This window comes from Pinus tabuliformis, chromosome Q (assembly GCF_031772625.1).
Source record: "Pinus tabuliformis cultivar Carrire ecotype Pingquan chromosome Q, CPIR1, whole genome shotgun sequence".
NCBI lineage: Eukaryota > Viridiplantae > Streptophyta > Pinopsida > Pinales > Pinaceae > Pinus > Pinus tabuliformis.
This window is the reverse complement of record NC_142296.1, coordinates 551,946,983-551,973,951: the sequence shown is the minus strand read 5'-3', so window position 1 is coordinate 551,973,951 and position 26,969 is coordinate 551,946,983.

Sequence of the window (26,969 nt, the reverse complement as noted above, 5' to 3'; positions counted from 1 at the left end):
CTAAACACAATACTAAAAAGTATTTAAGACTGTCATGATCCATTTTTACCTTGAAGTGTCTTCCCATTCGGTAAGGTCGCCATTTTTTAAGTGCATGTAGTATTGCCAACATTTCCTTCTCATAAATAGCTTGCTTGAGATGTAGCAGTAAAAATACCCAATCATCTACATCAAAACATTTTTCACTACGATGTTGATCTACCTGTGGTTTCATTCGATTTTGCACCAAAGTGGCGTTATCCTTTAAAAGTTTGAGAACTTGTTGTTGATGCTCGATGTGATATTTCACTACTTGAACCTTTTTCTTCTTGATATGTCCTTCTATCTTTAGAGTTTGAGGAGTGGTAATTTCTTCCAATCCTTTACAAGATATGGTTGGATTCATTTCTTGATGCTCGATGTGATCTTTCACTTCTTAAACATTTTTCTTCTTGATATGTCCTTCTATCTTGATAGTTTGAGGAGTGGTAATTCTGACCAATGAATTACAAGATATGGTTGGATTCATTTCTTCTTTCTCGATGTGATCCTTCACTTCTTGCACCTTTTTCTTCTTGATATGTCCTTCTATCTTGAGAGTTTGAGGAGTGGTAATTCTTGCCAATGCTTTACAAGATATGGTCTGATTCATTTTTTCTTTCTCTGGGTTTGGGTCCTGGCGTATATCCTCTTCTTTTGATGTTTCTTGATCCTTTTCTTCCTCCTCTTCATACTCTATGTAAAATAATTTCTTCTCAACACACTTATGACCTTTAGTGCATTTGTTATCACAATTGTAACAAAGCCCTTTTTCTCTTTTTTCTTCCAATTGTTGTGGTGTAACCCTTGTAGGTTGTGGAAGGCTAGGAGAAACAACACTTCCATATTTATAGTTGTGAGGGGTAGACTTCCTTGTTGCCATAATTTTACTTTCCACTATGTCACAAAGCCCTTTTACTCTTTCCAATTTTTGTGGTGTTGCTCTAAAGAAGGTGTTTCTGTTTGTATCCTCATAATGTGCTATCATTTCCTCCGTGAGAATTGACCGCGTAACAAGTTGTTTACGAGAACAAAGCCCTTTATACCATAAAAATTGATCCAGTTCTAAATATGAAGATGCAATACATACCTTTTGTAACAATGGTACACCATGTAGATCAAAAGATTACTCCATCTGAAGTATCTAATTTACCGGATCCTTGCCATCAAACTTCCTCATATCGCCTTTTCTTGATTTTAGGAGCTCGATCTTGAAATGACTATAACTCTGTAATTTCGGTTCTTCCAGTTCTGAAATTGCGATCTGTAGTAGCCCTCTGTGTCCTCTTTCCAATGCCACCACTGTGATCCAAATTGGATTCTCCAAGGGAGAGTTATGCACAATCTCCCAAGATGACCTGATTATAGACCTTTCCAGAAGAGCGAACTTGTATGAAGTGCCACGTGTCACTGTTTCGACCTTTGGCTCTAAAAAATATATACAAGAAACTATAGTCCATCCTCTTTCTGTACCTTCTTACAAAATTTCAATCTGATGCTCAGAGAGAAAGTTATGACGATTTCCTTAGGTCACTTGTTTGGAATGTAATTTAGGAGTCTTCAAAAAGACCAACTTCCTCAAATCATATCTTCACAAATATAGTGCAAAAAGCTCTAAAATTCGGACCCGAGGTTCAGTGCGATTTCGTCTCAAATGGGTTTTTTTTTTCGCTTCTGAAACATCGCAGAAAACAATTATAGCGAAAATGCCACGATGACTTATTTGGAGCAGCGAAACCCTAGAATCCAAACCTCTGATACCAAATGTGATGAAACCAGCTCACAAAAAGATAGAAAAGATAGATCAATGCCTTAGAATTCAACCTCTTCGAGGGGGCAACCTCCTTTACATTACATAAATGAACAATTCTTGGATGATACAAATGAAAAGACCTCCTTTCTATATATAGGAGTCTAAGGAGTCATAATATAATTAGAGTTGACATAACAATAATAATGCAAGGGCACAATAATAACAATATTGGGCCTCTATGGGGCACAATAGTAACAATATGGTCACTACATGGGTACATCAATATAATAAGGGGGTTGTGCTAATAACAATAAGGGGTTACACTAGTAGTATAGGGGCCTAACATGGTAGAAAATATAATAATAATCAAGTGAAAGAATAAGTTAATAACAAGAACATCAAGTTAAGTAAAAGAACATCACATGCAATTATCAAAGTAAGAGAAGTCACTTAATCTAGTTGCCCCTAGATTTCTCAACATGGTATCAAAGCTAAGGTGATAAGACAAGAAGAGGTAGATTGAAGATTATTAATTGAAGAAGGATACATAAGGACTGAGCATAAGAAGGAACATCAAAGAGGACTACCCATCTCATCCTAAGGAAAAAGAAGACCTCAAAAACCCTACTTCCATTCAAAGAAGGACTCTACACATGAAGCATTCTTGGGAAGCTCACACATTATAAAAATCATCATCCAAAAGGGCACCTCATCATCAAAATAATCAAGGCCATCTCCCTCACATTGAAGAAATAATCTCATCTCTAAAGAAGGGCATCTCCATTGAAGAAGAAACATTATATTTTGAAGGAAGAAATCATCATCAAGAGGGCATATTCAATAATCATACCATCAAGAAGGCATCAAGTTGAATATATCATCATCTAGGAGGATATTCACTTGACAAGTAAGTATATTTATGTTTATGTCTAAATATACTATCAACAGGACTTCATTCTGCAAGGAAAGAAACAAACTGGTTGGGTCATCAATTTCCTTGCATGGAAGAAGAGGATAGATTTGATCGTCATAGAGAATGAAGTTATTGAATATGTTAAGGGTTCAATCTCCAAACAATATCAAGATCAAGTTCAAGCACTATCAAATTATATGAAATGGGAAATAAGGGCTCAAAGAATCCTCATAGAATCAATCAAGGATTCCTTCATCCCTTATGTAGCAAAGTTAGAGACATTGAAAGATAACTATGAAAAGTTGGTAGAATTGATTTCTGTAAGCACTGCATGAGAATTTATATCATTGAGAACCAAACTATACAAGATGAATGTATCAAAGGAAGAAGGGGTAGCATCGTACCTTATAAGGGTATCTCAAATAAGAGATCAACTACAAGAGCTAGGGGAAATAATGTCTAATAAAGAAATGACCATCGTTGTGATCAATGTGTGCTCAATGCACTACCTGATGAATGGGGTAACTTTGTATCAAGTATATATGGAAAGAAGGAATTCATTCCATGAACTTTGGTCATTATGTAAGATTGAAGAAACTAGGTTGAAGGCAAAGAGCAATGTTGCATCAAGTGAACAAAATCAAGCATATGATTCCATGGCTAGAAAGAAAGGGAAGTTTGGAAAGTTCGATCATCAAAAGAAGAAACGGATCAACATGTCAAACATTCAATGTTGTGAACGTAACAAATATGGAAATTTCAAAAAGAATTTTCCTAAACTCAAGAAGTACAACAAGAAAAGAAAAGATATAAATGAATCCCATATCACCGAACAAGTAGAAGATCCTGTAAAGAAGAATTCAAAGAAGAAGAAAGTGAAATACCTTTATTATGACTGAAACAACCTCCTTCACTTTGTTTGTAAGAAGATAATAGTCATGATGGAATGCATCAAAAGAATAATAGGATGCATTATAGTTGAGATAGAGATGACATCATCATAGTGGCATGGAAGGTAGATCAAAAGTTTATATGGTTGAAGCAGTCACCATAGAAAGGAAGTAGCTCAAGGCATCTTCATTGGAAGCATATAAGGATAATTGAAGTGACAATATATATGGTTGGACAAAGTCATCTAGTAAGATAAAATATAAAGACGTCATCATACATCATCATTATTAGAAAAAAAACATTTGTAGAATGAGGATCATCAAGATCCTCCATTGGAATCTTTATGAGAAGGTTCACTTCTACTTAGAAGAACCAAATGCCTCAGAGACAATCCACATTCCGCCTTGTGAGGGATCCACTCGTAAGGTATGATGACCAAGACGTGCAAAATGTTAAGTTGGTTGAAGTACATTGATCTTCAAGCAAGGAAAGGAAGCTGCTAAAGGAAGTCTAGATGATCACATGAAGGAAGAGGTATGCATACATTTGGTAATAGATAGATAAAGTCATGCCATCATATAGTTCCAGAAAGAATGGTTTCATTCTCTATATCATGAGCATGACTGAAGAAGAAGAATCTCTTCCATTAGAAAGATGCATGTAGATAATATGCCTTGAACTCTTATACATATTGATAAGATTGAATCAATGTAATATGACCTCATGAAGAATATGAGGTGTTTGACAATCATGGTTCATGTGTTGAAAGAACTATGTAAAGAAGATCTTGAGGAAAGCGATATGTGAAGAAAATGAGGGAAGATTTTGTGGGAAAATGCATCTATAAGACAAGAGAATTGGTCAACATTTGATATCTAGGAGGATTAGCTATGTCATATCCATGTAGAAGGTACAAATACCCTGATATATATGTTGGAAAGGGAGAACCTTGGTAATAAAAGTCTTGGAGATGAATTCATACATGTGTTGGATGTTGATGTTGCTAGAAGTTGATGTCATGACGAAAGGGCATCATAAATAGGTAATTTTGGTTTGATGTTTATTTTTATTTTTGAGAGCATTTGGTTGGGTTGAAATAGGGCTACCGAAAGAGAGTTGTAGATGTCATCTACAACTAGTACTCATGAGAATGGATGAAAGATATTGAAAGAAACATGACTTGGTAAAGGTAGTTATATGAAGGAAAGCCATATGTGAACTATAAGATCACTTTCTGATGAAGAAAATAATGACATGACTATTGGTTCAACACTATGATTCATTAAAGACAAAGTGATGTATAAGATGGTTGATGCCCTACAAAGAAGTTATGATGAAGAAGGACCCATGATGAAGAAGTTGAAATTCATAACATGATGCTGAAAGGAGGAGTTCTACAAGCATTTGATAGTACCACAATCTCCACCAAAGAGCAGATAGTTGTTGTTGAAGACAAGTCCCTAGTTAAGAGGGAGCTTGGGAAAGTTCCTAAGGAACTTGGGTATATTCCTTTTATAGGAATGAGTAGATCCTCTGTGGTTGAGAGGGAGAGATAAACACATCATTCTTTTCTTCATTTTATGAATAAAGAATGGAGGATTAGGTAAGCATATGAATTCATATTCTCTTTGAGGATGTGGTAGGGAATCCAATAGGTAAGAGTAGTCGAAGAGGAAATTCCTTAAGGATGTGTTAATCCAAGACCAGAATTTTCCTGGAAGGGAATACATTTTTAACATCTGGATGGGGTATGTGCCTTGAGAGACAATGATGAAAGGTGTCTATTAGTCATTGTCTTGCTAAAATTGTGTTATGATCTTGGGAAGAGATAGAGTTGTTTGTAATGTTCCCTAATAATAATAAAAATAAAAATAATATAATATAATATTAAAATATAAACAAATAAATGATAAACAATAAAGAAAAGATAATAATAGTAAATAAATAATAATTAATGAAGAGAGTATAATAATAATAAACAAATAAAATAGTAAATAACAATACTAGAGTTCTAAATAAATATATATAAAAGTAAACTGTAAAATAGTAAAATAGTAAAGTTAACAAAAGTAAATTAAAATAAGAAAGAGTTAAACTAAGAGAACTATAAAAATAGTAAAAATAAGTAAAGTTATCAAAAAGTAAAATAGAATAAAATAAGAAAGAATTAAATTAAGTGAAACTTAAAATAAAAAAATAAAAGTTACATGGTGACACATGGAATGTGTGCATGCAGACCCCTTTCCATGGTTTGGTCTATTTAATAGATGATAAGGAAGATCAGATTCATCATTCCTTCCCCCAATCTCTGGGGAGAAAAGTGTTGTGAGATACAGGATTCCCTAGCAGTAGTACGTTGATTGATGGCTTAGAGGTGGCCAGTTGTAGAAAGATTATGTGCAGCTGAGCCTACGGTTGGGTGGAGAGTCGTCCAAAAAACTTTGTTGCGGTTAGCAAGATTCAAATAACGTTTAACTCTGAAATTACAAGTAAGGAATATCATTGCTACAGGTAAGTTGCCTTTGTATCTATTTCTCAAAAATTTTATGTTAGTTAGTTGAATAGAGGTGTGTTGATTGTAAATCGCATAATTGATCTAATTAGTTGCATATTTTAATTTTGGGGTTGTTACATTGTTAGTCAAGGCCTTTCTTTGTGACAATTATGCACTAATATAAGTTGATATGATAGCTTATGTGATGACTTACCAATCCGACTCTTCTTATGGGAATTCTTCAGTATGAGAATGCCCAAGTACCTTGTATGGATTATGAAAGCCTCCCTAGTAAAGAGGGAGTGTTGAAAAGTGTAATTAGGTTTGGTCTTCATAATGTCTAATGTAATCATGATTTTATCTATTTGATGAAAAGAGAAAATGAAATTTTATTATTATTTTTTTGAAGCATGGGTTTCATGCTCAAGGTCATTTTATTTATAGGTCAAGCACCCATTGAGTGCTTCTAGGACTTTTTCATAAAGTCTGGGAGTCAATTGAGTCATTGTAATATATAAGACCCCTTTGGGTATCTTGTATCATGTAAAAGTATTTTATTTGACTCAAAAAATACCCTCCAAGACAAGTCAACCTAGCTGCAACAAGTTGGCCTACATGAAAGATCAAGTCGGCCTCATGGAGGCAATTCGTACCCCTATAAAGCCTATATATAAGAGGCATTGACCTCATTTGAAGAACACACACAACACATACAAAGAAGAAAGAAAAGAAGTTCAATATTATAAGAAGAAGTTCCAAGGAAAGAAAAGTTCAAGAATGAAGCTAGAGTCAAAGTTTTTGGTTCTCTCTCTCTCTCTCTCTCATGTGCAACGAAATTATGAAATTGTTGGGATCGAAGTTGTTGGCATCAAAATTGTTGGAAAATTTGTTGGAATTGAAGTTGCTGGAAAGGTTGTTGGGGTCAAAGTTGATGGAAAATTTGTTGGGGTCGAAGTTGTTAGAAAAGTTGTTGGGGTCAAAGTTGCTGGAAAAGTTGTTGAGGTCAAAGTTGTTGGAAGGTCAAAGTTTGTTGTTGTAAGTTGTATAAGGAAAGCTCATAAAGAAGGAAGTTTGAATTGGTCTTAGAGGAGTCTTTGTCAAGGGTCAAAGGTCCTATAATTCATCATCTAAACATTCTATAAGAAGAGAAGAATTCTTGTGTGTTTTCCTCTAAAGAGGAGAGGTTTTGGCCCTGGCTAGCAGCCTACATTTTGTGTCCTCTTGTCTCATTGATATTCATTGTTTGGTAGTTGTTTGATGATATAAAAAACAATAATAATCAAGTGAAAGAAGACATTAATAACAAGAACATCGAGTTAAGTAAAAGGGCATCACAAGTTGTTATCAAAGTAAGAGAAATCACATAATCTAGTTGCCCATAGATTTATCAAAATGTTTTAGGTTCTTCTAAAGTGGGGTAATTAGTTCACATCGTTATTCATGATTGGTTTCATGTGGGTCCCAAGAAAATTTAGGATATGAAAGATTGGCCATGACCTAAGACTTTAAAATGTTTATGAGTTTCTTAGGGCTCACAAGCTACTATAGGAAGTTTATGAAGAATTATAGATGAGTTGCAGCCCCATTAACCACCTCACCTAAAAAGATTATATTTTGTATGGAATGATGCTACCGAGTAGGCATTTTTAGTTTTAAAGGAAGATATCTACACTACACTTATCTTAGCAGTGCTATATTTTAATTATATTTATCTCTTGAAATTAAATGCCTTAGGAAAAGGTCTTAGAGGATGTCCATCGGAATTTAGTAGTGAACAATTGCGTGAAAAATATTTGTGTAAGTACACCTATAAGAAATATATGACGGTCATCCTTCATGTAGCGGATATTTGGCATTCATATCTCATTGGGAGGCACTTCTAGATCATGATGGGCCTTTATAGTTTGAAATATTTTTAGGAAAAAGGTTCATCATCCTTAGAGAAACAAAAGTGTATCAATAAGATGCTTGGATATTATTGTGAGATCATATATAATAAGAGTAAAAAATAATGTGGTGGTTGATGCTTTGTCCCAAAAAAATCAGGAAGGATCACTCTTTTCCTTATCCTTATCTATACTATATTGGCTTGGAAAAGCTTAACATAATTGTTGGAAAATGACTTATAGTTCACCTCATCCAATGATTTTATAAAATTCCAACCACCTTAAGGGTTATGGTAGAAAGAAACCTTGCAATATAAAGGGAATATTTTGTTTCTATATAATTTTTCTTTATAAAAATGAGCATTAAAGGAGTTGTATTAATGCCCTGCCATATGTCACTTTTGCTTCTAGAAAACTTGCAAACAAGCTAAGTGCTCTTTATTTTGGGAAGGAATGAAGAAGGACATCCTTAATTTTGTACTTGAATGTGAAACTTTTCAATAGAACAAGGGTGAAATAATGAACACTCCCTTAACATTGCAACCACTGTTGACCCCTACAACTATAAGGAATGTCATTTCCATGAAATTTATAATGGATGTTTTGAAAGCCATCAACAAATTAGCCATTGTTGGAACCAAATTCTATTTTCTGATCCAAGCCTTGATTGTTACCATATGCTTTTGTGATTTCCTTTCAAATAGGCACACTTTTGTGCCTCAGAACACACATTTATGGCCTCCATGTTGAAAATAGCAACAAGAAATGATAAAAATAGAATCCAGAATATTCCAATTTTAATTTGTCCTTGAATTAAAATTGTGAATTAAATTCAAATTTAGTCTCACCAGCTGCTTGGAAATAATTAATTAATTCATCTTGAGTTAATTAGTTGGAGAAATTCAAGTTAGAAGTCTTTGTGATGCAACAGTTATCCCTTAAATTAAGGAGATCATCCCTTAATTAAGGATATAAGATTGAGTTATATTTGTGTTGTAATTAGTTAGCTCAGTTTACTGAGTTAAGTCCAGTTAAATTAGTTCCAAACTATTTGAGGAACTAATTGTGAGTTCAGTCAATTAATGCACGCATGCATCCAACTAGTGTACTCCAGATAACTGAAGATTCTCTCATCAGAAACTCATGCATGTCTATTCAGAGAAAGACCCAGTTGAGCTAAATGTCAAGGACAAGTTACTATCAGTTGCATGAGTTTTCCTATAAAGGAAACTCATCCATGCAGAAGGAAAAAGGTTCCTTGAGGATTGTGCAGTTTTACAGGCTGTGAGATCAGTGTGAGTGATCAGTGTTCCACTCGGTAACAGGAGGATCACCTAGGAGAAACATCACAAGGAAATAGGAGGCTTGGAGGGCAGAGGAGAAGGCTTGTGAGAAGCTTTGTTTGCCTGTGAGCATCCAGGAGGATTGTATTGAGATCTGGCTAGCTGTGAGAGCTAAGACTTTGTGTAATTCTAAGATATTTCCACCTTATATGATAATACAGATAGTGGGGCTTTTAGCTGAGGCTTTCCCCTGAGTATTTTCTGTGTTTCGTATGCATTGATTCTTCTTCTAGTTATATGTGTTCCGCTTGATCTTGCTCGAATCTATTAAGCTTCCACAAGTTTGATTGTAGAAGTAGATTAAAGTATTTTGCTTTAGTTATATTGCATTATCAGGTTAATCTATAGTCATAATTTCTACATGGTATCATAGCTAGCTGATTTGTAGAAATTTCTACATGGTATCAGAGCCTAGTTTATTGGAGCTGTGAATAGTATACGGAGAAGAGAATTTGAAGTTTCAAGTTCAGGGTTGCTGGTGAAAATTGAATTCTTATCATAATTCAAGGTTGGCCAATGGCATTCTATGGCTTGAGATTCGAGTATGCCTTGGAAGGAAGCTCAAATTACATAGCATAGAAAGATCGCATGGAGGCTCTATTAGAAGACAACGTCTTGAAGGATTTCATTGATCAAGAAATCCCAAAGCCAGGTTCAACTAATGCACAAGAGTTTGATGAGTGGAAGAAGTGTGTGACGAGGGCGAGATGGATCATCCTTGAGGGAGTTTGAGACCATATTGTCTCGAGTATCCATGGGAAGGATACTCCATATTCAATGTGGAATACATTAAAGGACCTCTACCAAAACAATAGCGACCAGAGGAAATTGGCGCTCAAGGACAAGCTTCAAAAAATCAAGATGGAGAACGACGATACTATTTCTACATATCTAAACAAGCTCACCACTTGCAGAGATGAGCTCAGCAGTGTGGGAATAACTACTACTGATGATGATATGGTGAGCCTCACTCTCCTTGACCTTCCAAAGAGCTGGAATAGCTACCAGGACTCTGTGAATGGAAGGGAGAAACTGTTGGATTGGGAACGACTGTGGTTGGATCTCATGCAGTAGGAGATCAGGAGGAGCACACGAGATGGTTCTTCATCCAAGGATGATGAAGAGAATCTGGCCTTAGCAAGTAAGGCAAGGAAAGCGAAGGGGAAGGCATCCCATTCAGAATCGAATTCTTCTCGTGGATAGAAGAAGGTTGACAAGTCTAAAGTGAGATGCTTTAATTGTCACGAGATGGGTCATTATGCGACTAATTTCCCATCAAAGAAGTCCAAGAAGGGATCCTCGGAAGGATAGGAAGGTGAGGCATTAGCCTCTCAGTTCGAAACGGACTTCACCCTCATTGCATGCATGGTGTCATTGATGATGGGTTGTGGTTGGTATCTTGACAGTGGAGCCTCATTCCACATGACCGGCGATAAAAGTTTATTCAGTGCCTTGGAGGAGAAAGACCTTAAGATGCGCATAGAGATGGGTGACGACGAAAGGTATAGTGTTTTAGGAGTGGGCACAGTTTCTTTTCAGAGGGAGCATGGAGCTCCTATCACCTTGAAAGATGTGAAGTATGTGCCTGGACTAAAGAAGAACTTGGTATCGGTCGCAATGTTGGAGGACAAAGGCTACGATGTTGTCTTTAGTAAGGGAAAGGTTTTCCTTAGACACATCACCACGAGACAAGTGAAACAGATCGGTTCACGAGTCAAGAACCTGTATGCTCTTGAGGTTCAAGATGCATGCAAAGCCTTAAGGAGCAAGGCAAATGTTAGAGACTTGGTGGTTGAGAGGGAGAGTAAATTACCTCTCAACATGCAGTCCCTGAATAAGTCTCAGACAATTGTGGAGGAGCCACAAATGGAGAAGTTAGCAAAGGGATCACATGCAGCCATACCTCCAGGTGTGAGGTAGGGTGATGTGAAGTGATAGTCCCAAGAAGGCTGAAATTTGGCAGGGTCCATTGAGAGGTTTTATCTCATGGATCGTACCTTGCTATGGGAGCCCAAAGTACATAGTAGCGGGAGGAATCAGTGGGATTGATGCAGTCAGAGATCAAAGTGACAGAGGCTAAAGCAGTCAGATACTGAAGAGCGCAGAGAAGGATTGACAACAGTGCAGAAAGGAAGAGTCAGCCAAAGTGCAAAGTTTTTAGTTGACAGAGGCAATAGCAGTCAGAGACTTTGATGACAGATGCATCATACTGATTCAGGTTGGATGTTTTTTTGTTTTTGGAGTTGTTGGAGCAACAACACTAGAGAGAAGTGTTGCATGCAGAACATTCCAAAGGTTTAGGATCGGGATTGAGTTGAATTCCTTTCTTGTTGAGAGGGAGTGTTGAAAATAGCAACAAGAAATGATAAAAATAGAATCCAGAATATTCCAATTTTAATTTGTCCTTGAATTAAAATTGTGAATTAAATTCGAATTTAGTCTCACCAGCTGCTTGGAAATAATTAATTAATTAATCTTGAGTTAATTAGTTGGGGAAATTCAAGTTAGAAGTCATTGTGAAGTCATGCAACAATTATCCTTAAATGAAGGAGATTATCCCTTAATTAAGGAGATAAGATTGAGTTATATTTGAGTTGTAATTAGTTAGCTCAGTTTACTGAGTTAAGTCCACTTAAATTAGTTCCAAACTGTTTGAGGAGCTAATTGTGAGTTTAGTCAGTTAATGCATGCATGCATCCAACTAGTGTACTCCAGATAACTAAAGATTCTCTCATCAGAAAATCATGCATGTCTATTCAGAGAAAGACCTAGTTGAGCTAAATGTCAAGGACATGTTACTATCAATTGCATGAGTTTTCCTATAAAAGAAACTCATCCATGCAGAAGGAACAAGGTTCCTTGAGGATTGCTCAGTTTTACAAGGTGTGAGATCAGTGTGAGTGATCAGTGTTCCACTTGGTAACAGGAGGATCACCTAGGAGAAACATCGCAAGGAAATAGGAGGATTGGAGGGCAGAGGAGAAGGCTCGTGAGAAGCTTTATTTGCCTATGAGCATCCAGGAGGATTGTACTGAGAGCTGGCTAGCTGTGAGAACTAAGGCTTTGTGTAATTCTGAGATATTTCCACCTTGTATGATAATATATATAGTGGGGTTTTTAGCTGGGGCTTTCCCCTGAGTATTTTTTGTGTTTCATATGCATTGATTATTCTTCTGGTTATATGTGTTCCGCTTGATCTTGCTCAAATATATTAAGCTTCTGCAAGTTTTATTGTAGAAGTAGATTAAAGTATTTTGCTTTAGTTATATTACATTATCAGGTTAATCTACAGTCAGAATTTCTACACTCCATAATGGCCCAAGTCTTCATAGATCAAATTTTTAAGATACATGGCATACCCACTTCTATTGTGTTGGATCAGGATCCCAACTTCACTAACAAATCTAGGAATATTTGTTCATAACACAAGAAACCAACTTGAATATAAGCATAAGTTATCATCCCCCAAACCAATATTCAAACTAAGGTAGTCAACAAATTATTCAAAACCTGTTGATATTTTTTGAAGCGAGTTGACAAAACTAATGGGTTTAGTGGAAAACCATTTTTGAGTGGCAGTACAACACTACTTATCATAGTGCCACAAAATGTTATCTTATGAAGTTTTCAATGGCCAAAAATCTCCTTGGATTAGCTCCTATTTACTTGGCACATCCAAGATTCAATAAGCAGATCACACACCCAATATCAAAACAGCCATTATTTACAAACTTAAGGATAATCTAGTTTTGGCTCAAAAATGCATGAAGTAACAAGTTGATTAGCATGAATTTGAGTGTTCTTTTAAAAAATGTATTAAGTGTTCCTTCATATCAAAGACAAGGGTTCTCAAAATCAAGCACCAAAATTCTATGGACCTTATCTAATACTCCAATGCATTAGACCAATTTCCTATTGATTAGGACTTCTAGCCCAGTCTAAGATCCACACAATTTTTTATGTGTCATGTTTGAAGAAGGCCATGGGGATAAATTATCAAGTTCAAACTAGACTTCAAAACTTAATGAAGAGGGCCCCATATAGTTGTAAATGGAGGTGATACTAGCTACAAGAGAGCAATGGCCATGCCTTTACACAATTCATGAGATCCTAATCTAGTTGAAGGATACATAGTTAGAACTAGTTGATATTTTACAAAATTTTCCACACGTTCAACCTTTAGGAAAACATTGCTATTTAAGGGGAACATGTTAAGGCCCTATTCAACCTCCCTAATTTGGGTTACTTAGGAGTCAATAATTAATGTATAATTCCATTTTCTTTGAATAAAGGCTTGTTACGTAGTTGGTGGTTTTCAATCTAGTGGTCAATAGTCGTGTTGTTTGTAACCATTTGAGGAATTCATTTAGCCTATGTATTGGGCCTTTGTTGGGTCAAATGCAAGTGCTTTGGCTTCTAGAACATGTTTGGTGGCTCTAGTGGAGTTAACTAAGGGTTTTTTACTCCAACATTAGTGATTTCATAGTTTGGTTGAGATTTTGGTTTCTTTATTCAATTCAAATGTTGCAAGAATGTGTTTTATTATGGTTTCTCTATTCATATTCAAGGAATTTTATGTTTTGTTTTTTCCATGCATATGAATTTGGATTGATGATTCATGATGATATCTAGGTTTTCCCTTAGAACTATATTTATTCCTCTCATCCAAGTTTGTATTAAATGATTTTACCTTCCTCAAGTTTCAAATTCCATCTCTCCTAATTGTCATGGTCCTCTAATCCTTGTCCATTAAGGTTGAACTTCCTTTTTATAACAATATACATAATTTGGGAATTTTATTTTCTCCATGCTCCTTACATATTTCAAAATAACAATGTCATATTTCCTAACTAACTGAAAATCAAGTATGGGTCAATAACTCCATTCGGTTGACCTCACAAGATTTTTTATTTAGTCTTTTAATTGGCTTTGATGGCAAATGTTTGTTGCACCATGCATTCAATTTTATAAGAGGAGGATACTTCTCTTTTTGAACAAAGCCTTGATACAAAATATTGAAGGACCATGAATTGTTGAAGTATTGAGTGTTAAATCTTGAAAAGTTAAAATTTTGTGACTTATTCATCATTCTTCATGTAAGATAATGACTTGATTTGATTATCATTTAAATGATTGATAAAAAATAAGTGTAGTTCTCATTAGTGGTACCTTTTCTTTCCAATGAGAAAATTCCATATATATAGTCAAGTTTCATTTGGCTAAGTCAAAGCATATTCATGGTGTTAATAACATTTGAAAAATCCCATCCTTTAGTGTTTTTGAAGCTCCTACATGATAACAATTTCCACGTTATTATCATCGTCACAAGCTAACTCAAGAGGTTTAAGTCATATGATTACTTTGTGATGAAGTTCCAAGCATTATTGGTTTGTATTATATTTTCAAATGATAAACTTACATGTTAACCCAATACTCACAATGAAATCTATTAACAATATTTGCACCAATTTGCTTCAATTTCTTCTTTTGTTTTTGAAAAAAAAACTCTAACCCTCACTTACTTTCGAAGGATGATATTAGCCTTAGACTAGTTTCAAATTTTCCCAAAACTTGTAATAAAACAACTTGTAAAATATGCTTCACCCTAATGGAATATTTTGTGCATCATATCAAAAGTGGCGTGCATTGCTCATTTTGTGACTACCATTTCCATTCTACCCAAAATTATATTCCAACTATACACTAGCCTTTTCCTTCTATCCTTTCCTTTATATTGTTACTAGATAATCATTTGTTTCTCATAGAAAAAGTTATCTCACTTGGAAAGAAAAAGAAGTCCCCACTTAGATCAAGATGTTCTTAGTAGATAAGGAAATATTTCTCTTCAACTCATTTGTTAGGTCCCTATAATACTAGTGTAGCTCCTTATTGTTATTGTTAGTGTAGCACCCATATTGTTATTTTTGTGCCCATGTAGTCCCCGTGTTTTTATTATTGTGCCCCATAGAAGCCCACTATTGTTATTGTTGTGTCCTTACATTATTATTGTTATGTAGGCTCTGATTATATTGTGACCCCTTAGACTCTTATATATAGAAAGGAGGTCTTTTAATTTTTATCATCCAAGAATGATTCATTTATGTAATGTAAATGATGTTTCCCCCTCAAAGAGGATACTTTTAAATTCATTGATCTATTTATTTTTGAGTTGGTTGCATAACATTTGGTATCAAAGATTTGGATTATAGGGTTTCACTGCTTCAAACATGCCATCGTGGAATTTTCGCTATAACATTTTTTCTACGAAGCTTCAGAAGCTAAAATTGCAACCACATGGATATGAAATCTTGGTGAACTTCGCGTACAAATTTCAGATATTTTATTCATATATTTTCGAAGATATGATCTGAGGAAGTTAGGGTTTTTCTAGGCTCAAGAATTACATCTCAAACTGGTGAGCTAGGGAAAATCGTCATAACTTTCTCTCTGAGCATTGGATTTGAATTTCATAAAATGTAACAAAATGTAGTTTTTTGGGTAGAATTTTTAGGGTTGAAAGTCGAAACAATGACACATGGAACTCTGTACAATTTCACTCTAATGAACTAGTCTATAATCAGGTCATCATGGGAGATTGGGCATAACTCTTTCTTGAAGAATCCAATCTTGGTCTGAATTGTTGGGTTAGAAAGAAGACTTAGATGGATACTACAGGATGGAATTTCAGATCTTGGAGATTCACAATTACAGAGATACAACAGCTGCAATATCTAGCTCCTAAAAAGCAAGAAAAAGGTGTGTATTTTTTAAATTTTGCATAACTTTTGTTTGAAAAATCAGTTTGAAGTGATTCAAAGGGCATAGTGAAGCATAGATATCATTGTTTGATTTTAAAATGCCTTGAAACAAAAAAAATGGACACACCTAGTAAGAAACCAGAAAGATCTTCTATGACACATGAAGAAGAGGAAGAAATGCAACATGATATATCAAAATTGCGAGATCAAGTGCAACAAATTTCACTCTCACAAAGAGTAACAAAAAATGAACTGGAAGCTAAGATGGATGGTTTGAAATATGACATGGAAGAAATTATGAATGTAAATATGGAAGGTTTGAAGGATGGTTTAAAAATAGATTTGAAAAGGGACCTGGAAGGTTTGAAGGAAAGTTTGACAAAATTTCTATAAGAAATGCTTCCTAGTGATGACAAGGTACTCCACAAAAATCATGATGAGGATAAAAGGAATAAAAATTATGATTTTAGAGACTCACATAGTGGGTTGAAGACTAACCACATTCCAAAGATTGATATGAGGAAGTTTGATGGCAAGGATCCAGTGACATGGATACTATAGGTGGAGCAATTCTTTGATCTACATGAGGTACCGAACACACAAAAGGTACTCATTGCATCTTTATATGTAGAAAAAAATCAATTTGTATGGTATTGATGGCCTTGTTCTCGTAAACCACTTGTCACTTGGTCAATTTTTATAGAGTAAATTATAGCACATTATGAGGATACAGAGAGCAACACCTTCTTTAGCCAATTGATAAATCTAAAACAAAAGGGTTCAATGGCGGAGCACATTGAGGACTTCCAAAAATTGAATATAAGGGTAAATGATATTCCAGAGGAGCATAGAATTGATGTCTTCATAGGGAATTTAAAGAATAACATCCAACATGAGGTTCTCCTTTGAGAACCTGATTCATTGGAGAAGGCATTCAGGGTGGAAAGAAAAGTTGAAATAAAAATTATATAAACAAGGAGGTCTACCACTCACAAATACAAAGATGTAAGTGTTTCTCCTAGCTTTCCACAACCTACAAGGTTGACACCACAACAATTGGAATAAAAAATATCAAAAGGGCTTTGTTATAGTTATGATAGCAAGTACACTAAAGGTCATAAGTGTGTTGAGAAGAAATTATTTTACATAGATTGTGAAGAGGAGGAAGGAAAGGAACAATAAACGTCAAAAGAAGAGGATATACACCAAGAACCAACCCGAGAGAAAGAAGAAATGAATCCGACCATATATTGTAATGCATTAGCAGGAATTACCACTCCTCAAAATCTTAAGTTAGAAGGACAAATCAAGAAGAAAAAAGTAATAATGCTGATTGATTCGGGTAGTACCCATAATTTTATTCATTGTAAGATAGCCAAGGAATTGAATTGCTTCCTATATCCAACACCAAAGTGTCAAGTGATGGTTGCAAATGGAGGAACTATAAATTGTTCTGGAAAGTGCCATAATATCAAGCTAACCATGGGGGAATATGTATTTAATAGTCCAATACTTAACAACAGGGCATAATTGCACAATTATGCTCACTAGAGGTTCAAACATCAAAATCACATATTTCTCCAAAAAGTCTTGGAAGATAATTCCAAGGTATTTGAGACACCCAAAAGCCTCCCACCTATTCGTGATCATCATCATGCTATTGATTTGATTCCATGAATTTTTCCTCCAAACATCAGGCCTTACAGATATCCCTATGCCCAAAATAGTGAAATTGAATGTATGGTTGCAGAAATGCTAGAGGTTGGTATAATTCAACCAAGTCAAAGTTATTTCTTTGCTCTAGTAGTATTAGTGCACAAGAAGGATGGATCATGGAGCATGGGTCTGGAGTATAGGGAGCTCAACAAGCTCACTATTAAAGATAAAATTTCCATTCCTGTCATTGATGAATTGTTGGATGAATTACATGGAGCAATTTACTTCACCAAGTTGGATCTTCGTTCGGGATATCATTAAATTAGAATGAAGACTGAAGACATTCTGAAAACAACATTTGGAACTCATGAGGGTCATTATGTATTTTTGGTCATGCCTTTGGCCTTACCAATTCACCTTCCACATTTCAAGGTTTGATGAATTCCATTTTCAAACCCTTCCTTAGAAAATTTGTGTTAGTATTTTTTGATGATATACTAATCTACAACAAGTATTGGAAATATCATATTCAACATGTTGACAGGGTGTTCAAACTATTGGATCTCATGCAGTAGGAGATTAGGAGGAGCACACGAGATGGTTCTTCATCCAAGGATGATGAATAGAATCTGGCCTTAGCAAGTAAGGCAAGGAAAGGGAAGGGGAAGGCAACCCATTCCGAATCGAATTCTTCTCGTGGATAGAAGAAGGTTGACAAGTCTAAAGTGAGATGCTTTAATTGTCACGAGATGGGTCATTATGCGACTAATTGCCCATCAAAGAAGTCCAAGAAGGGATCCTCGGAAGGATAGGAAGGTGAGGCATTAGCCTCTCAGTTCGAAACGGACTTCACCCTCATTGCATGCATGGTGTCATTGATGATGGGTTGTGGTTGGTATCTTGACAGTGGAGCCTCATTCCACGTGACCGGCGATAAAAGTTTATTCAGTGCCTTGGAGGAGAAAGACCTTAAGATGCGCATAGAGATGGGTGACGACGAAAGGTATAGTGTTTTAGGAGTGGGCACAGTTTCTTTTCAGAGGGAGCATGGAGCTCCTATCACCTTGAAAGATGTGAAGTATGTGCCTGGACTAAAGAAGAACTTGGTATCGGTCGCAATGTTGGAGGACAAAGGCTACGATGTTGTCTTTAGTAAGGCAAAGGTTTTCCTTAGACACATCACCACGATACAAGTGAAACAGATCGGTTCACGAGTCAAGAACCTGTATGCTCTTGAGGTTCAAGATGCATGCAAAGCCTTAAGGAGCAAGGCAAATGTTAGAGACTTGGTGGTTGAGAGGGAGAGTAAATTACCTCTCAACATGCAGTCCCTGAATAAGTCTCAGACAATTGTGGAGGAGCCACAAATGGAGAAGTTAGCAGAGGGATCACATGCAGCCATACCTCCAGGTGTGAGGTGGGGTGATGTGAAGTGATAGTCCCAAGAAGGCTGAAATTTGGCAGGGTCCATTGAGAGGTTTTATCTCATGGATCGTACCTTGCTATGGGAGCCCAAAGTACATAGTAGCGGGAGGAATCAGTGGGATTGATGCAGTCAGAGATCAAAGTGACAGAGGCTAGAGCAGTCAGATACTGAAGAGCGTAGAGAAGGATTGACAACAGTGCAGAAAGGAAGAGTCAGCCGAAGCGCAAAGTTTTCAGTTGACAGAGGCAATAGCAGTCAGAGACTTTGATGACAGATGCATCATACTGATTCAGGTTGGATGTTTTTTTGTTTTTGGAGTTGTTGGAGCAACAACACTAGAGAGAAGTGTTGCATGCAGAACATTCCAAAGGTTTAGGATCGGGATTGAGTTGAATTCCTTTCTTGTTGAGAGGGAGTGTTGAAAATAGCAACAAGAAATGATAAAAATAGAATTCAGAATATTCCAATTTTAATTTGTCCTTGAATTAAAATTGTGAATTAAATTCGAAGTTAGTCTCACCAGCTACTTGGAAATAATTAATTAATTAATCTTGAGTTAATTAGTTGGGGAAATTCAAGTTAGAAGTCATTGTGAAGTCATGCAACAATTATCCTTAAATGAAGGAGATTATCCCTTAATTAAGGAGATAAGATTGAGTTATATTTGAGTTGTAATTAGTTAGCTCAGTTTACTGAGTTAAGTCCACTTAAATTAGTTCCAAACTGTTTGAGGAGCTAATTGTGAGTTTAGTCAGTTAATGCATGCATGCATCCAACTAGTGTACTCCAGATAACTAAAGATTCTCTCATCAGAAAATCATGCATGTCTATTCAGAGAAAGACCTAGTTGAGCTAAATGTCAAGGACATGTTACTATCAATTGCATGAGTTTTCCTATAAAAGAAACTCATCCATGCAGAAGGAACAAGGTTCCTTGAGGATTGCTCAGTTTTACAAGGTGTGAGATCAGTGTGAGTGATCAGTGTTCCACTTGGTAACAGGAGGATCACCTAGGAGAAACATCGCAAGGAAATAGGAGGATTGGAGGGCAGAGGAGAAGGCTCGTGAGAAGCTTTATTTGCCTATGAGCATCCAGGAGGATTGTACTGAGAGCTGGCTAGCTGTGAGAACTAAGGCTTTGTGTAATTCTGAGATATTTCCACCTTGTATGATAATATATATAGTGGGGTTTTTAGCTGGGGCTTTCCCTTGAGTATTTTTTGTGTTTCATATGCATTGATTATTCTTCTGGTTATATGTGTTCCGCTTGATCTTGCTCAAATATATTAAGCTTCTGCAAGTTTTGTTGTAGAAGTAGATTAAAGTATTTTGCTTTAGTTATATTACATTATCAGGTTAATCTACAGTCAGAATTTCTACACTCCATAATGGCCCAAGTCTTCATAGATCAAATTTTTAAGATACATGGCATACCCACTTCTATTGTGTTGGATCAGGATCCCAACTTCACTAACAAATCTAGGAATATTTGTTCATAACACAAGAAACCAACTTGAATATAAGCATAAGTTATCATCCCCCAAACCAATATTCAAACTAAGGTAGTCAACAAATTATTCAAAACCTGTTGATATTTTTTGAAGCGAGTTGACAAAACTAATGGGTTTAGTGGAAAACCATTTTTGAGTGGCAGTACAACACTACTTATCATTTTGCCACAAAATGTTATCTTATGAAGTTTTCAATGGCCAAAAATCTCCTTGGATTAGCTCCTATTTACTTGGCACATTCAAGATTCAATAAGCAGATCACACACCCAATATCAAAACAGCCATTATTTACAAACTTAAGGATAATCTAGTTTTGGCTCAAAAATGCATGAAGTAACAAATTGATTAGCATGAATTTGAGTGTTCTTTTAAAAAATGTATTAAGTGTTCCTTCATATCAAAGACAAGGGTTCTCAAAATCAAGCACCAAAATTCTATGGACCTTATCTAATACTCCAATGCATTAGACCAATTTCCTATTGATTAGGACTTCTAGCCCAGTCTAAGATCCACACAATTTTTTATGTGTCATGTTTGAAGAAGGCCATGGGGATAAATTATCAAGTTCAAACTAGACTTCAAAACTTAATGAAGAGGGCCCCATATAGTTGTAAATGGAGGTGATACTAGCTACAAGAGAGCAATGGCCATGCCTTTACACAATTCATGAGATCCTAATCTAGTTGAAGGATACATAGTTAGAACTAGTTGATATTTTACAAAATTTTCCACACGTTCAACCTTTAGGAAAACATTGCTATTTAAGGGGAACATGTTAAGGCCCTATTCAACCTCCCTAATTTGGGTTACTTAGGAGTCAATAATTAATGTATAATTCCATTTTCTTTGAATAAAGGCTTGTTACGTAGTTGGTGGTTTTCAATCTAGTGGTCAATAGTCGTGTTGTTTGTAACCATTTGAGGAATTCATTTAGCCTATGTATTGGGCCTTTGTTGGGTCAAATGCGAGTGCTTTGGCTTCTAGAACATGTTTGGTGGCTCTAGTGGAGTTAACTAAGGGTTTTTTACTCCAACATTAGTGATTTCATAGTTTGGTTGAGATTTTGGTTTCTTTATTCAATTCAAATGTTGCAAGAATGTGTTTTATTATGGTTTCTCTATTCATATTCAAGGAATTTTATGTTTTGTTTTTTCCATGCATATGAATTTGGATTGATGATTCATGATGATATCTAGGTTTTCCCTTAGAACTATATTTATTCCTCTCATCCAAGTTTGTATTAAATGATTTTACCTTCCTCAAGTTTCAAATTCCATCTCTCCTAATTGTCATGGTCCTCTAATCCTTGTCTATTAAGGTTGAACTTCCTTTTTATAACAATATACATAATTTGGGAATTTTATTTTCTCCATGCTCCTTACATATTTCAAAATAACAATGTCATATTTCCTAACTAACTGAAAATCAAGTATGGGTCAATAACTCCATTTGGTTGACCTCACAAGATTTTTTATTTAGTCTTTTAATTGGCTTTGATGGCAACATTCAATTTTATAAGAGGAGGATACTTCTCTTTTTGAACAAAGCCTTGATACAAAATATTGAAGGACCATGAATTGTTGAAGTATTGAGTGTTAAATCTTGAAAAGTTAAAATTTTGTGACTTATTCATCATTCTTCATGTAAGATAATGACTTGATTTGATTATCATTTAAATGATTGATAAAAAATAAGTGTAGTTCTCATTAGTGGTACCTTTTCTTTCCAATGAGAAAATTCCATATATATAGTCAAGTTTCATTTGGCTAAGCCAAATCATATTCATGGTGCTAATAACATTTGAAAAATCCCATCCTTTAGTGTTTTTGAAGATCCTACATGATAACAATTTCCACGTTATTATCATCGTCACAAGCTAACTCAAGAGGTTTAAGTCATATGATTACTTTGTGATGAAGTTCCAAGCATTATTGGTTTGTATTATATTTTCAAATGATAAACTTACATGTTAACCCAATACTCACAATGAAATCTATTAACAATATTTGCACCAGTTTGCTTCAATTTCTTCTTTTGTTTTTGAAAAAAAAACTCTAACCCTCACTTACTTTCGAAGGATGATATTAGCCTTAGACTAGTTTCAAATTTTCCCAAAACTTGTAATAAAACAACTTGTAAAATATGCTTCACCCTAATGGAATATTTTGTGCATCATATCAAAAGTGGCGTGCATTGCTCATTTTGTGACTACCATTTCCATTCTACCCAAAATTATATTCCAACTATACACTAGCCTTTTCCTTCTATCCTTTCCTTTATATTGTTACTAGATAATCATTTGTTTCTCATAGAAAACGTTATCTCACTTGGAAAGAAAAAGAAGTCCCCACTTAGATCAAGATGTTCTTAGTAGATAAGGAAATATTTCTCTTCAACTCATTTGTTAGGTCCCTATAATACTAGTGTAGCTCCTTATTGTTATTGTTAGTGTAGCACCCATATTGTTATTTTTGTGCCCATGTAGTCCCCGTGTTTTTATTATTGTGCCCCATAGAAGCCCACTATTGTTATTGTTGTGTCCTTACATTATTATTGTTATGTAGGCTCTGATTATATTGTGACCCCTTAGACTCTTATATATAGAAAGGAGGTCTTTTAATTTTTATCAGCCAAGAATGATTCATTTATGTAATGTAAATGATGTTTCCCCCTCAAAGAGGATACTTTTAAATTCATTGATCTATTTATTTTTGAGTTGGTTGCATAACATTTGGTATCAAAGATTTGGATTATAGGGTTTCACTGCTTCAAACATGCCATCGTGGAATTTTCGCTATAACATTTTTTCTACGAAGCTTCAGAAGCTAAAATTGCAACCACATGGATATGAAATCTTGGTGAACTTCGCGTACAAATTTCAGATATTTTATTCATATATTTTCGAAGATATGATCTGAGGAAGTTAGGGTTTTTCTAGGCTCAAGAATTACATCTCAAACTGGTGAGCTAGGGAAAATCGTCATAACTTTCTCTCTGAGCATTGGATTTGAATTTCATAAAATGTAACAAAATGTAGTTTTTTGGGTAGAATTTTTAGGGTTGAAAGTCGAAACAATGACACATGGAACTCCATGCAATTTCACTCTAATGAACTAGTCTATAATCAGGTCTTCATGGGAGATTGGGCATAACTCTTTCTTGAAGAATCCAATCTTGGTCTGAATTGTTGGGTTAGAAAGAAGACCTAGATGGATACTACAGGATGGAATTTCAGATCTTGGAGGTTCACAATTACATAGATACAACAGAGGCAATATCTAGCTCCTAAAAAGCAAGAAAAAGGTGTGTATTTTTTAAATTTTGAATAACTTTTGTTTGAAAAATCATTTTGAAGTGATTCAAAGGGTGTAGTGAAGCATAGATATCATTCTTTGATTTTAAAATGCCTTGAAACAAAAAAAATGGACACACCTAGTAAGAAACCAGAAAGATATTCTATGACACATGAAGAAGAGGAAGAAATGCAACATGATATATCAAAATTGCGAGATCAAGTGCAACAAATTTCACTCTCACAAAGAGTAACAAAAAATGAACTGGAAGCTAAGATGGACGGTTTGAAATATGACATGGAAAAAATTATGAATGTAAATGTGGAAGGTTTGAAGGATGGTTTCAAAATAGATTTGAAAAGGGACCTGGAAGGTTTGAAGGAAGGTTTGACAAAATTTCTATAAGAAATGCTTCCTAGTGGTGACAAGGTACTCCACAAAAATCATGATGAGGATAAAAGGAATAAAAATTATGATTTTAGAGACTCACATAGTGGGTTGAAGACTAACCACATTCCAAAGATTGATATGAGGAAGTTTGATGGCAAGGATCCAGTGACATGGATACTATAGATGGAGCAATTCTTTGATCTACATGATGTATCGAACACACAAAAGGTACGCATTGCATCTTTATATGTAGAAAAAAATCAATTTGTATGGTATTGATGGCCTTGTTCTCGTAAACCACTTGTCACTTGGTCAATTTTTATAGAGTAAATTATAGCACATTATGAGGATACAAAGAGCAACACCTTCTTTAGCCAATTGATAAATCTAAAACAAAAGGGTTCAATGGCGGAGCACATTGAGGACTTCCAAAAATTGAATATAAGGGTAAATGATATTCCAGAGGAGCATAGAATTGATGTCTTCATAGGGAATTTAAAGGATAACATCCAACATGAGGTTCTCCTTTGAGAACCTGATTCATTGGAGAAGGCATTCAGGGTGGAAAGAAAAGTTGAAATAAAAATTATATAAACAAGGAAGTCTACCACTCACAAATACAAAGATGTAAGTGTTTCTCCTAGCCTTCCACAACCTACAAGGTTGACACCACAACAATTGGAATAAAAAATATCAAAAGGGCTTTGTTATAGTTATGATAGCAAATACACTAAAGGTCATAAGTGTGTTGAGAAGAAATTATTTTACATAGATTGTGAAGAGGAGGAAGGAAAGGAACAATAAACGTCAAAAGAAGAGGATATACACCAAGAACCAACCCCAGAGAAAGAAGAAATGAATCCGACCATATATTGTAATGCATTAGCAGGAATTACCACTCCTCAAAATCTTAAGATAGAAGGACAAATCAAGAAGAAAAAAGTAATAATGCTGATTGATTCGGGTAGTACCCATAATTTTATTCATTGTAAGATAGCCAAGGAATTGAATTGCTTCCTATATCCAACACCAAAGTGTCAAGTGATGGTTGCAAATGGAGGAACTATAAATTGTTCTGGAAAGTGCCATAATATCAAGCTAACCATGGGGGAATATGTATTTAATAGTCCAATACTTAACAACAGGGCATAATTGCACAATTATGCTCACTAGAGGTTCAAACATCAAAATCACATATTTCTCCAAAAAGTCTTGGAAGATAATTCCAAGGTATTTGAGACACCCAAAAGCCTCCCACCTATTCGTGATCATCATCATGCTATTGATTTGATTCCATGAATTTTTCCTCCAAACATCAGGCCTTACAGATATCCCTATGCCCAAAATAGTGAAATTGAACGTATGGTTGCAGAAATGCTAGAGGTTGGTATAATTCAACCTAGTCAAAGTTATTTCTCTGCTCTAGTAGTATTAGTGCACAAGAAGGATGGATCATGGAGCATGGGTCTGGAGTATAGGGAGCTCAACAAGCTCACTATTAAAGATAAAATTTCCATTCCTGTCATTGATGAATTGTTGGATGAATTACATGGAGCAATTTACTTCACCAAGTTGGATCTTCGTTCGGGATATCATTAAATTAGAATGAAGACTGAAGACATTCTGAAAACAACATTTGGAACTCATGAGGGTCATTATGTATTTTTGGTCATGCCTTTGGCCTTACCAATTCACCTTCCACATTTCAAGGTTTGATGAATTCCATTTTCAAACCCTTCCTTAGAAAATTTGTGTTAGTATTTTTTGATGATATACTAATCTACAACAAGTATTGGAAATATCATATTCAACATGTTGACAGGGTGTTCAAACTATTGGAGGAGAAATAATTATATGAAAAAATCTCCAAATGTTTCTTTGGAGTAAATTTGAGTATCCTTTATCATAAGGAAGAGGAGGAGATGACAAGGCACTTCAATATAAAGATTCAAGTCAAAAACAAAAAAGTAGATTCTCTATTTGATTTAGTTTCATAGGGTAACCTCATTGTAATTGATCTGGTTACTAAGTTTGCATTGGAGGTTCATGATCATTCAAGAACATATTCATTTGTATGGGTGAATAAACATGTAGAGATCAAATACACTAAATAGTGTAAGATTAGGTTTGCAATAAATGCGTATTTTATTGATGGAGTGAAGTTAAATGTAGTATTCATTTACACGTGTGGTGTAGTGTTTGGAAGACCCTACATGTATATGAGGGATGTAATCTTCATGTAGAGACCAAAATAATACCCTCTAATCGAGGATGAGAAGTATTACATCATCAATGCACACAAAGGAAAACCAAGTGGTTCTAATAGAAAGACCACCAAGATGCTTCCAAGGAGGGGAAGAAGAAATGGAAAGGAAAGGCAATAAGATGGAAACCACTACAAATTAGTAAAAGGATCCAAACAAACACTAAAACATTACAATATTGATGGTCATATTGATGATAAATGTTGGAAGCTACATATATATTTGCATAAAAAGAAGCATAAGAAGGATGCCAAGAAGAAGAACCTGCTAGGCATGGATTCAAGCAATTAGGTAGAGAGCATCTCAAATGTCAATGAGAATATTATTTTCAATTCAATGCAAAAAGAGGTGAATTTGAGTATCTTTCATCATA